Source organism: Elgaria multicarinata, chromosome 7, assembly GCF_023053635.1.
Source record: "Elgaria multicarinata webbii isolate HBS135686 ecotype San Diego chromosome 7, rElgMul1.1.pri, whole genome shotgun sequence".
Taxonomy (NCBI): Eukaryota; Metazoa; Chordata; class Lepidosauria; order Squamata; family Anguidae; genus Elgaria; species Elgaria multicarinata.
Window position 1 is genome coordinate 19682171 of NC_086177.1, and position 13303 is coordinate 19695473.

At 42.5% G+C, this 13303-nt stretch overlaps 1 protein-coding gene across 2 annotated transcripts in view; it reads right to left on the bottom strand.

Annotated features, from left to right (window-relative positions):
* CDH12 (cadherin 12) overlaps positions 1-13303 on the bottom strand; it is a 563366-nt gene that overhangs the window by 305553 nt on the left and 244510 nt on the right. Inside the window, exon 2 of one of the 2 annotated variants that reach the window (XM_063130255.1) lies at positions 9571-9730. The gene's annotated coding sequence lies outside the window, so the exon portion shown is untranslated. Of the gene's footprint in view, positions 1-9570; positions 9926-13303 lie in introns of those variants that run through there. The other variant, XM_063130254.1, reaches the window with a different exon arrangement.

Below are 13303 nucleotides of genomic sequence, written 5' to 3' on the forward strand. Positions count from 1 at the left end.
CAGTTTATTAACCAATACAAATAGTTCTTTGGCAATCTCTCTTCAATGTATCGACCATATAAGGGGACCCATAGCACAGTATTACATGGATACAAGAGATGTGGGAGAAAGGGGCAGTGTTCACTATGAGTACAGCCAGAGTTTTAAAGTATTCTGGCTCAGTGTTTTAGTTTATGAATTTTTTTAAAGAGCCTAAAGGGGATATAAGAGGTGCTGTTCGACAATTAGACGACAGCCAGGACCCTGGGGAAATTAGGCCCCTGCTCTCTAGCTTACTTAGCATAAAAGTTAATCCAGTCCTGTTTACTACATTAATCGCTTAAGTCCTATACACACATCCATATTCTCTGAGAAAAGGTGGCACAAAGGACATAAGGGAAGCTTTACACTGGCTTAGGAAGCAATTTTTTATTTTATTTTATTATTATTATTTGTCTCTAGGGTTGGCAACGTCTGACTATCCTGTGTCTTTAATATCCAATACCTGCAAAGCACTGGTAAAGTACACAGGTGTGGCTTCCTGTGTTGTAGGTCAGCTATAAGCGACAACAAAAGAAATAATACTTAAGCAAGGTGTTGTCAGACTTGTTGCTTTTCCAGGAAATAAGAGGGGCATTGGGATCAGAACTACAAATGTGCTCTTAAGGTTTTTCCTGGTGTCTAGGTAAAAATGCACACGGTCCACTTGCAAGTGAGAATGCGAAGTCATTCATTTCCCATGATTTATGATCCTCCTGGCCACGTGCCTTTCAGAGCAGCATCGCACTCTAGCAGAGTAACAGTGCAGAAGAGACCACACAAGAATTCCAGACCCAGTGCTCTAATATTGGCTTCACTTTTGCAAAGCCTCTTTTATGAAAGTGCATCAAAGAGCAACATTCAACACAGCTTAGTCATGTTTCCCTCCACCCCAAATAATAATAATAATAACAATAATGAAAGAAAGGATAAGTTATCTATATGTTGCCTTGAGGCAAAAGTAGCAACACTGGCCTAACTCAAGGACACAGCCACTGACGGGCTGCCTGCACAGGCTGAAAGCACCGTGGTAGCACTGCTTTGGACAGCAGCCACCTAGCAGCCATCACAGGGCTTTCTCGTGATGTGAGTTAAAAAGGTTGGGGACTTACCCCGACTTCTTTCCCCGGAGTGAGGTGAATATGGTGTATCCCTCATCTATCCTCGCCTTGGAGTTGGGCAGAGGCGTTTCTGGGCAGATGGTGACCCCTGATTAGTCACTGTCTACCTGGGCAGGGGTTGGGCCAATGGCTGCCATAAACCTTGTCCCCTTTAGAGAAAGCGTGGGGTTTGGCAATGTATAGGCAGCTCCTAAGCTAAAACACAGCTGACAGTGCTGTAGGCTAAGCATTTCTTTATGAAGGGCATTAAAAGTCTCCCATTGCCTTTTCGTTTTTTTAGTGCACATGTGTGAAAGGCCAGAAATGCATCTGGATTTAGAATCAATCAACACTCATGCAAGACAATGATTTACATTAACAGTTTAACCTTTATTCTCAATTTCTACATTACCTGGCTGAGGATGCAACAGAGTTGGACATACGCGCAAGCATCAACCTTTTGCCATCCATGTAAGCTAACGTATAATGTAGGTTGAAAAAGAGAACAAGAGCGAGCCAAACTGGTCTTTGAAGTGAAATACGGAGAATTTCAGCAAGCTCAAGCATCCCTGGTTCTCCCATCTCTATCATGCACAGGTCCAGTTTGCGAAGCCTTTTCCGCATGAAAAGGAAGGGCTGCACATATCCATGGCTATATAGATCCACTGTGTCATAGACAAGCTCATGGGCGCTCCAGAGGGTTGCATGCTTGAAAGCACTTCTGCCCTGCATACTGTATCCCCAGTTTGGTGAGGCAAACTGACCCTTTGATTGTAAGCAATGATTCAGAGCCTTAGTGCATGTCATGCTAATCACTAGGGCTGTGCACGGTCCACCCAAACCGCTTCGTGTCCTGATCTAGAACTTCGGATCGGGCTCAAACCGCTTCGGATCGATCCGACTCTCCCACGCTCCACGGAGTGAGATCCAGAGGGGCAGATCGATATTTTGCCCCCCTTCCCTACTTACTTGCCTCCGCGGCGACCAGAGGAGGCAGGTAAGTGGGGAACGGGGGACAAAATGGGGGCCGAATAAGCCCCCCTCCCCCTGCCCCCTTACCTGGCTCCACTGCCATCGACACATGGACAGTGACGGCGGAGCTAAGTAAGCCCCCGTCCCCCCACTTAACTGTTTCTGGCGCAGTCCAGCACAGGCTTCAACTGAGGCCCAGGCTTCAAAGCGGAAGCAGGACGTGGCCTGGGCCTCAGTTGAAGCCTGCGCCAGACCATGACGGACACAAGTAAGCCCCTCTCCCCCCTGCCCCCTTACCTGGCAGTGCCGGGTAAGCCTCCCTCCCCCCCTAATTACCTGTATTCGGACCTCCGGATGGAGGTGAACCACTTCGCCTTGATCTGCAGCTCCCCCGACCCGATTTGGATCCGCCTTTGGTGGAGGCGGATCGGGTCGCTCCGCTCCGGATTCGCTATCCGAATCAGAGCAGAGCATAACCCTATTAATCACACCATTTGCAACCATTTTTTTCTTTATTTAAATGCAGGCATGAGTGAGAGGTTCACTGGGACTGTAGTGAACTTCTCTCCCTTGCCACAACTGGAATGGAAATCCCCCCACCCTCTTGTACGAGATGATTTAGGTCAGAGGGGGGAAAGCCTAACTGGCAAAGGGAGGGACCATTTTGGTTGTAATTGTAGTTGGGAAAGGAATGGTAAACTTCTCCTCCATATGGGTTTTGGTCCCAGCTAAACTTCCATCTATGAATATAATCAAATAAAAAGGGGAACCAATCACATGATTGCATGCAGCATAATTTGCATCCCATATAGTTAGACTGTCATTCTCAAAACTAGCCCAAAGACCAATCAATTTTTTGTGAATCACCAAGTGCAACGCTCCACGCATTCACTGAATTCTGCAACTCCAATGCAAGATTAAAGAGATATTCACCACTACCTTGGAGACTTAGTATAATTAGTGTGAGTGCATTCTGCACAATCATAGGAGCAGGAAAACTGATGCTTATGAGTGACTGTGTAATTCAAATCTTGTGTGGCTAATATTTACTCTTGAAGCCTAGAAAGGTGCTTTAAAAAAATCAATGGGCGATTTTCTTTTGATTAACTATTGTGGGATGAATATTTTGATTCATTTATATTAATATATGCTAATTATGCTAAAAGTGTTGTTTATTTATGAAACATGATTCAGTGCAGAGAGTAAAATTAGGAGCTAGCTTACTCAAGTTGTTACATCTTGTGAAAAGTGACTAAAATCAAACAGAAAAAGAAAGGCAGGCATTCCTAAATATTATTATTTGTCTGAGCCCAATATGAATAAATTGCATTTTAAGTACATAAAGTTCAGCAGCTCCTTATTGATTATCATGACATTATATACTATTATACTGCTTGATTATGTACTACTTACAAAATGGGCTCAAGTTACAGGAAGCCAGATTCCAGCTGGAAATCAGGAAAAACTTCCTGATTGTTAGAGCAGTATGACAATGGAACCAATTACTTAGGGAGGTCATGGGCTCTCCCACACTAGAGGCATTCAGGAGGCAGCTGGACAGCCATCTAGCAGGTAAACTTTAAGGTTTTCTGCATTGAGCAGGGGGTTGGACTTGATGGCCTTACAGGTTCCTTCCAACTCTATGATACATATTTATCCTGACCTTCCTTCAAATAGCTCATGGCATCATATATGGTCCTCCATCTGCATTTTCCAAATAAACCTGTGAGTGAAGGTCATGCTGATAGATGTGACTTGCCCAAGGTCATTCAACAAGCATCATCAGCAAGTTGGGATCTAAGATTGGATCTTGCCAGACTGTGTCTAAAACTTTCTCCATTACATTTCTGTGAACTGGCCACTGTTACCTACATTTTAGCACAATTATCTTTGGACTATTGAGATCAGTTTCATGTGTGTCTCCTCTTGAAGAACACTGGAAAGCTACAACAGCCATGGCAGAATCTATATTACTGCTTTATAACGGCATTGAAGTGCAGTGACTACTGCTGGGGCCCATGATGCATTCCATAAACTGTTTTCAAACTGCTTTCTTGGGCCCTTTCTACCCCATACAGGTGTAGAGGGAGGAAGGGGGGAAATCCCAGACTTACCTCCTTTCAGGATTGTCCCCCGTGTCCAAATGGCCAACACGAGTGGAGGGACGTCGTGCGAGTAGAGGTGGCCATTTTTTAAAAAAAGTTACGGGAGCTGGAGTGCACTCCTGCTCCAGTGAAAGGTAAGTGGCAGAAAAACCCCGCTCCCACTCCCCCACAAAACCCCGATTCCTCCCAGCCTGGCTCCTTCCCTCTACTTGCAGACCACAGGAAGAATCAGGACCACAGGATCTTGAGACCACAGGAGGAATTGGGTTTTCCCAGGGATCATTTGGACACACAGTGACCAGCCCACATTTTCGGGCTGGTGTAGAAATGGCCATCATGTTATATATCCTGCTTGGTGTAGATTTGGCCCATTGCATAATTGTGTTATTTGAGTATTAACAGGAGCAGAGAGTATATTACGTAAGACGAGGCTTGCTGGATCACACTAGAGGTGCATTTAGTTCAACATGTACTTACATGTTGAACTAAATACAGGTAAGTACCACCTGTACTTACAAGATCCTAAAGACAGCCTGAGGTATCCTGACCTGCTGTGTGAGGCAAATGACTGGGCACCAAGGTTGGTCTCCGTGGGTAACCTGGTGCCCACGGGCACCACATTGGGGACACCAACTGTATTGCAAGCTTTCCCTGAACTAGCCTGGCTTTATACTGTTAGTTTTACCCTACCCAGTGCCTGTTTACCCTACCCTGTGCCTGTTTGCATTCTCTTCCCCTCCTTATTGTTTTATTATGATTTTATTAGAATGTAAGCCTATGCGGCAGGGTCTTGCTATTTACTGTTTTACTCTGTACAGCACCATGTACGTTGATGGTGCTATATAAATAAATAAATAAATAAATAAATAATAATAATAATAATAATAATAATAATAATAATAATAACATTCTGTTCACACTGTGGCCAGTCTGCTGCCTATGGGAAGTCCACAAGCAGCACAACTGTATATTATGGCTCATGTTCTCAGCAATCGTTATTCAGCGGCAATCTAGCCTTGCAAACTGGAGGCAATATACAGCCAGCATGATTTTGGTCTTCACTGCCATGACATCAGGAGGTCATGAGATAAATTAAGTAAATTAAGGGGAGAGACATGCAGCAGTCCTATGGGTTGTTGTTGTTGTTGTTGTTGTTTTGTTCATTTGCTTTTGTTTTGTTTTTTGGTACTGTGAGATTCTTCCCTGTCACATGATCTATGAACAAGGTTGGTGGCTTAGTTATCTCATTATTATTATTATTATTATTATTATTATTATTATTATTATATTTATTATATTTATTTGTATCCGGCCTTTTGCCCAATGCTGGGCCTCAAGGCGGCCTTACAAATTTTAAAACATACATGGGGGTGGTGGTGGAGGGAAACAAAACCATAAACGTTTAAAATACACAACAATATTATAAGACAGTAACATAGATGGAGGGCCAGATTATTCTCCAAAGAGCCTGCTTCTGAAAGCCCATCAAGGAGGGAGCCAGCCTAGCTTCCCTGGGAAGAGAGTTCCAGAGCACTGGAGCAGCCACCGAGAAGGCCCCCTCCCATGTTCCCACCAAGCACGCCTGTGAAGATGGTGGGACTGAAAGAAGGGCTTCTCCAGAAGATCTTAAAGCACGGGCAGGCTCATAAGGGAGAATACATTCTTTCAAATAACCTGGACCCAAGCCATATAAGGCTTTATATGTCTGTATTCTCTCAACCTTAGTCACCCACCATTTATATATGGGGAAAATTCTAGTCTACAGTACCCATGTAAGGTTTACTGAAATAATGTATGTGAATCACTTTGAACTGCATGTGAACATTCAAAATGTTTTTATATATGCTAATATTTGAAGTAGTGTGTGTGTGTGTGTGTGTGCGTGTTTATTCACTCAAAGAGAGAGGAGTTTTTTTAAGGCACAAACACACACAAAGTAGAATGCAACATGGTTCGTTATCATGACAGTTTCATTGTACTGTATCCTGATAGGTTATCCAAGGGCAGCTCAAAGCATTATTACCTCTGAGGTTCTAATCAGGGCGATGCCCACCTAAGGCAGGCCTTACCTCTGCCATATGTACCTGTCTGTTAAAATCAGCAGAGAGGTTCCTGCTGTGTCCCATCAAAAGTGACAACTGTAGGGGTTCCATGAACAAGGGCTTTCTTGGTAGTGGAACCCTTACTATGGAATTCCCAGCCCAGGCAAGCTTGCTAGACTACCTGTTTGATTGCTTTATACTAGAAAACTTTTCTATTTACAAAGCCTTTGCCACAAAACTGAAGAGCCCTATTTTTAACTGCTTCTTTTTCTGCTGCCTTTTTAAAATCTCAGTCTTATGTATTAGGTATATTATGCTTTTATGATTTAAACCTAACTACACTGTCTCTGCCAGTCATCCCGTGCTGCTGGTGGTGGTGACTATGGGATCTGCAATCAAACTGTAGTAGAATGGCTGAGGTGGGGGAAGGTAGAATGTCAGTATCAACAGCCCCACATTCCTTGAAATGCTTGTAGGGAGGAAACCAGAGAGCAACTAACTAGAAAGGAAAAGAAACAGCAACTAGGATTTAGTTAACAAGGAGTTTTCTCAGTTTCTCATTATTCTAGTCTTAAGTTTGGCTCCTCCTGAATTAAAAAATTCTTTTTAAATTATTTCGCACGATCATTTGCATACACTTTTGTACACAATGTTGACTAATATACATATCTTGGCAACATTATTTTCACCAGTATGTGCGTTTTGTGTGTGCTTTCCCCCATTTCATACTTTTTTTTTAATTGGTTAAATTGATTCCAAAATCTGGACAAGTGCACGTTTTGAAGGATAAGCAAGTTTTGGTTTTCACAGTAGTTTGAAAGTGCAAAATTAGATAAGTTTAACTCAAAATGTAATGTGAACATCCCTAAATGTGGGGGGGAAAGGGGAAACGGGTTTTGAAAAAAGGGAACAATTCGGATAAATCTGTTGGGTTGGGAGGCATAACACACTATTCCGAGGTCTTAAGATTTCTCCTTTCAGCCATCCCACTGCAGTTTGAACCAAGGTCCCATATTCCCCAACACCCCCTACACACAAGGGGCTGTTAATGCAAAGAGTGGGATTATAAAGACATGTTAAAAGTTAGTTTTACTTTTTAAATATCATTTGCAGGACACTTTGCATATTTTGATTAAAGGAGGGGGGAAATGAATACATTTTATGAATAAATACAACTAAATTTTTAGCTAAGGAGATTCAAGTGAGTGGAAATATTTCTCAAGCAGTCACCTAGAGTATCCATGGCAAAGTGCATCCAGATCAAAACTGAGTATGTCGCCCACTGGATGACCAGATGTAGTATGGTGTGCTATGACTTATATGGGTGAAATATATGGGTGAATCCAATTATACATAGGGCATAATCCAACCTGCATTAATAATTTGGAATCCCTATTGATTTCAGTGTGTGAGTGAGTTTATTACATCCTTAAATGTAATAAAGCATCTTCCTATAGTCCATAAGAAACTTCAGCTGAATCATGGCTACAATATATATCTGTGCTTTTCAAGCATCTCCCACAATATTTATCCAAACACAATTATTACAGACTGACAGTGTCTTCCTATGGCAATTCATCAATGTAGATGTTGCACCAGTGCTTAAGAGGGAAAAATAGTATGAGCTACACACAATTCTGCACAATGTTGTGTTTCTATGTGTATGGGTGTGATAACTAGATTTCAGGTAACAGGCTCTCTCAAGAGTTTTCTTTATAAAGGGAAATTTGTTAGGGAAATTGTGCATCAATTTATTACATAAGAGATACTTTTATTAAACATATGTGAAGCGACTGAAGTAGTAACTGTAGTGTCCTGTAGTATACACAGTGTATATACCTGGCTGAGCTGTGAGCCAGGAAGTCTCTGGTTTAAATCTCACCTCAGCCATAAACTCACAAGGTTCTTTTAGACAAGCTACTCTTTTCTTTGCCTCATCCCACCCAACCCCCAACAGACACACAATATAGGGGTGATAATATTCTGATATTCCTCAGAGGACAGCTGTGGAGATGACAGAAGTAATATATGTGAAGCACTCTAAACAATGGATATGCATAATATAAATGTGACGTACAATAATAATGTTTCTATTGATAGTTAATGCTTTTTAATGAACCTTGCAAACACACCCACAGAAAAGTAATGTAATACTATGTTGCATCAGTTATATTTGCATTGACCCTATGGAATGGTTTTGTTGTTATATGATAGACCATTCTTTCATCCTGAAGTATCCTTTGTGAAGGACTGGATGTTAAAAGCAAGAGAAAAGTGAATTCGGAATGGTTGTGACATACTCTCACATTTTGACACACTTCTAAACAGCTTGCTACTTTTTCTGGCCCATGATTCAGAAAACTTTTAGAGTTTAGACGGAGAAGGCTGAGCCCATCTTGGAATTTGCCAATGCTGCCACAAAGAGGCTAGCAACTTAAGAGCCGTTTCATTTGTAAGCATCTGAAGACCTTCACTCAAAAGACTGCTAATCTTTCAAGACACTCTGCTTTCACCTGCCTTGCCCCCTTCTCAGATAAAACATCTCAGCCATTGGCTTACTTCTCTTTCTTAACACACCACCGTGCTTTCTTTGTTCTATCTGTTCCCGGCCTTTTAATCAAAATGACTATTCACGTCACACTTTATTACTGCTGACAACTATAGATTTCATTTCCCAACTGCATCAGAAGCAATTTCCACCCCCTACTTCCATTGCAATTCAGCTGCTAATCTTGCAAGAGGAAACCATTTCAAAGATGCCGTATGTTGAATCCCCTCAAAATATACATTTCTTGGGTAGAAGTCATTTTTTCCTTTGGTCTCATTTCTAACCTGGAATGCTGAACAAATATTCCTCCCATGCATTTAAATCACCTCTGCCTGCTTCTGTTGCAAGACTTCAAAAGGCTTTGACTATGAGATTTTTTATTTGCCTAGCAAGCAATGCTTAATAATAATAATAATAATAATAATAATAATAATAATAATAATAATAATGTCTTTTACATGCTATATGCATATGCCTGTAAACACACATCTCCTATGTATAATGTAGTCAGTTTAATAAGATTCCAAAGATTTCAAGTATCATCAAAACATCTTCTCTAGAGTTTTCACTTTTACTGGTAATAACAAACAGACATTCTCCTGAGACAATAGTTCTATTCTGGGACGATCCTACCTAAAATAAGTCCCTCTATTCCCCCCCTTCTTTTCTTCCTGACACAACAAACTGACTGAGCTGCTGCAGTGCAGGATGTCAGTTTACTCATTTAGAACTTTCAATGCAGAAAATTCAGAGTGATGCAGTCAACCAGATAACGCAGCACTTACCTTAATTGAAAATCCTCTCTTTTGACAAAGCCAACAGAAGTAATCAGGGGCTCAAAAATCAGCAGTTATTGGGAGGGCAATCTAAGTTTTCAATCGGCACCCTCCAGGTAGAGATGCATCCTGGGCTGCCTTTCGCTGTTGACGTTGAACTCCTCACTGTCTAGAGAAAGGAGAGAGAAGGAGAGATAAGCTGGAATCCTCGGGAGGGACCTGAATAAGTCAAAGAGTACAAAAGCTCTGTTGCTTAAAAGGGGGATGTTCAACAGAATGTGCTCAGGTCTGAAGGATTCGGTGGTGGTGGCGGCAGCTGTGATAGGTGTCTGTCATGTCCCCCGAGCCGTGGGATGATCGTTGACCTGATTAACACACGGCACACTCCCTACATGTAGAGAAAGCATCGGGAGGATTGGTGGGTCGCCAGGGAGTCGCAAAAGGCACCGGGGCCACTTGGGAATGTCATCTCTCTTCCAGATTAATAGATGTGCTGCCGCAGCTGAGGTTGTAATTTGCAAGGTGGGTTATATGCACGGTGGAAAGCCCTCTAACGATTTCAAAATGAAACACGCTCCTGCAACACTGCCTTCTTTTCTTTTCTTTTTTCCAAAGGTGCATCAGCGTTCCGAACAGGTTATGGCTGATTAATTAAAACAGACAGATGCAGCCTCTTTCATTACGTGATGCTCACCGTATGCAAAGCTTGCGAAGCTGAGGGACTTCTCATGCTCTCACATAAGCACAGAGATGGACACTCGGATTCCAGCCTAACAGAAGCAAAGTGATTTCGGTGGGCAAATCTCCCAGATGGCAATTAACTATTGTTTGGGTGGGAGGGAAGTAGGTTCCGCATGGCACATTTGTCAGCGGGAGTAAGGCATTAAGCATGCAAAGTTATTTTTTTCCAGAAGAGAAATGCTCCCTTCAAACAGAGTTATCAAGTTGGCAGCAAACTGTAAAAATGCACAGTTGGGTTCACTGAACTGTTGTAAACAAAAACAAAAATAATAACCACCTCCATGCAGTTGACATATGACCTGCCATACGAAATGTTGTTCAATGGACCATTGAGGATGGCCAATGGTCCAATTAGATGTGGATCAAGTATTTAAAGCATTAATTTATTAGGATATTTGCTTATATGTCTGTTTGATTAAAATCTGTAAATTGCCTTCCCATCAAACTGTGCTCAAAGAACAGTAACAAATAAAGAGAATTCTGCTTTGAGGAAGGATTGTAGCTCAGTGATAGGGCAAATGCTTCGCATGCCAAATATCCTATGCTCAGCATGCAGCATCTCTAGGTAGGTGTAGAAGAGGATCCTGCTTGAATCCCTGGAGAGCTGCTGCTAGTCAGTGTAGACAATAATGGGCCAGATGGACAAGTGCTCTGCCTTGATAAGGTGGTTTTGTATGTACCTAAGGGGGGGGCACATTTCCAGAGCAGCTTTGAGAATACAATTCATGCCACAAGGTGTCCCAGATCATGTGAAGGTCCTGAGTCTGCACAGTGCATGGAATGGTCTTAGCCTAACATGCCAACCAAGGTCTCCAGATGAGTTGATTGGTTGTATTTCTATTCTGTCCATTAGGAGAAGCCCTCTGAGCAGTTTACAAGCCAAAGCTTAAAACCATAAAACACAACACCATTGTTAAACATAATATAAAACCATCAGTTTAAAACAGAATAAAATCAAAGCAGTAGCCAAGATTAAAAAAAAAAAAAAACCAGCAGCAGGACAAAGCTCTAAAATGCACTAACACCACATTTTTTTTTGGAATCTGAAAGGCTAAAAAGCCAAGGGAAATAAAAAGATTTTCACCTGACACCAAAAAGATCACAATGTAGGCACCAGACAAGCTCCTCTGGGGAGGTTGTTCTACAATTGGGATGCCACCACTGAAAAGGCACTCTCCTTAATACCCACCCATCTCATCTCTTTTGGCAGGGCTCCCTGGACAGCAGACACAATTAGTTAGAAAAAATGAAGTTTCCCTTTAAAACTAAGAACCACTTAGTCCAAATTTCTTCTTTTGAGGGGGTCAGTGGAAAAGTACAGGTAATGAGAGCACTATCTAGTCAAAGTTAAGTCTCCGTGATTACAGTGGGAGAAATGTAATCATGTAGTGAGCTCTGTTGTAACCAATGGGTATTTCTCTGCTTTGGCCTGATCCTCCCCTATGATCACATCAAGTAAACAGGACAGAGTCATTCTCCAAGTGGCAATTGCAGTATATTTACTTATATCATTCTACGTGGCCCAAGACGATACACAACATTAACCCTGACGTGATAGGCTCGTCACTGAATCATCCATCATGTGCTCTGTGACCGAGATTCCCTTTTCATCATATTCAAATAATGTTTGAGGGGTCACACATGTTCCCTCATGTGTTGAAAGCATGTATGAAGTTGGATGTTCAAGGTGTGTGCCCCACCTCCAGCAGTGACATGCATGAAAGCCACACACCCTACTAGCTGTGCATATGGTGGTGGAGTGAAGCAGCCTACATGGCATATAAATTAGACATGTAAGGCTACTTTATGCAAGAGGGAACCCTGAAGAGGCCAAAATTCTGCCCCCTCCTGAACCAGGTGTTCAACACAAAGGTAGGTTCATGTGAACCCCCATCCCATATTTCAGTTCTGGGGTATTTACATCACCAAGATTTTTGATTGATTGTTTTTTAACCACAGGGTGGGTGTGACTTCTTGTCATCACCACAGCAATGAAATCCAGAAAATAAAAGGGGGGAGACAGGTTCCAATGGCAGATAGTGAAGTTTCAGGGCAGATTCTGTGGGTAGATGGGCTTACTACAGTCTGAAGGATATTTGGAAAGTCCCCAGACTCCCCAGTGACTGTTGTGGGTAGAATGAAGTACGGGGGAAAGAAAGCTTTCAGAGCTCCATCACACTGGGGGGAAACACGCTCCCTACTGTTGCGTCTCTGCCCGTGTTCCGTGTTTTCGTTCCTTAGTTACTTCCTCTTTTCAAAAGAGGAAGTACAGAACACGCATGAGGCCCATTGAGTCTGCTATTGTAATGGCGGAGCTTCTCCTGCACACAGCAGGAGAGAGCAGCAATTCCGTGTTTAAAAATACATCGGACTTTACAAGGTTGTTGTTGTTGTTGTTTTGTCGCTCAAGGAAGGCTGGAAGGGGCGGAAGGGGCGCGGGAGGCAGACGTCATGTGAGGGACCTGAGCAAACTCCATAAGTGCCCAGTAACGAACGTGCAATATGAACGCTCATCAGATGGAGCTTTCAGTCTCTCACAGTGGTAGGCAGATTTTATAATTCCCATATTAATGTCACAGGGGCAGAGGGACAATGACAGTCATCAGCTCTCTGGGTACTGAGGCTTCTTCCCATTCTATTCCCAGTGAAGTTTCCAGTGGGATTGCCAATTGACCAGGGGAGGGGAAGAAACCCCTGACCATTTTGTGTATGTTTTGGAGCCACACACAGGAAAAATTAAAGGGGTAAAGCTGTTTTTTTAAAAAGCTATACCTCTTATGTAAGAACATAAGAAGAGTCATGCTGGATCAGACCAAGGGTCCATGTAGTCCAGGATTCTGTTCACCCTGTGGTCAACCAGCTGTCAATGGGAACCCACAAGCAGGACGTGAGTGCAACAGCAGCCAGGCACCCACCCATATTCCTCAGCAACTGGTGTACATAGGCTTACTGCCTCTGCTAATAGAAGTAGTACATAATCATCAAGACCAGTAGCCTAATA